This window comes from Nannospalax galili, unplaced genomic scaffold (genome assembly GCF_000622305.1).
Source record: "Nannospalax galili isolate Female #2095 unplaced genomic scaffold, S.galili_v1.0 scaffold612, whole genome shotgun sequence".
NCBI lineage: Eukaryota > Metazoa > Chordata > Mammalia > Rodentia > Spalacidae > Nannospalax > Nannospalax galili.
The window spans coordinates 3427225-3427590 of record NW_008333388.1 but is presented as its reverse complement, the minus strand read 5'-3'; positions in this window follow the sequence as shown (position 1 = coordinate 3427590).

Sequence of the window (366 nt, the reverse complement as noted above, 5' to 3'; positions counted from 1 at the left end):
AGGTCTATTATAGTCGAAGGGGAAATAAAAATCTTCCATGACATAAATAGGCTGAAGGAATTCATGTCCACAAAATCAGCCCTTCAGAGAGTTCTGGAAGCAATACAAAGAGTTGAAAGAAATGACTACACAAGGGGTTACGGAAAGAAATTCAAGAAAGGTATAACTGGAAAAGTACAGCTATATCAAGAATGTAAACAGAAATAAAAATGACAGGATTCAATACTCACCTTTCATGAATAACTTTAAATCTTAACGGATTGAACTCCCCAGTCAAAAGACACAGACTTGGTGAATGGATTAAGAAACAAAACCCATCTTTTTGTTGGCTGCAAGAAACCCATCTCACTTTCAAGGACAGACACT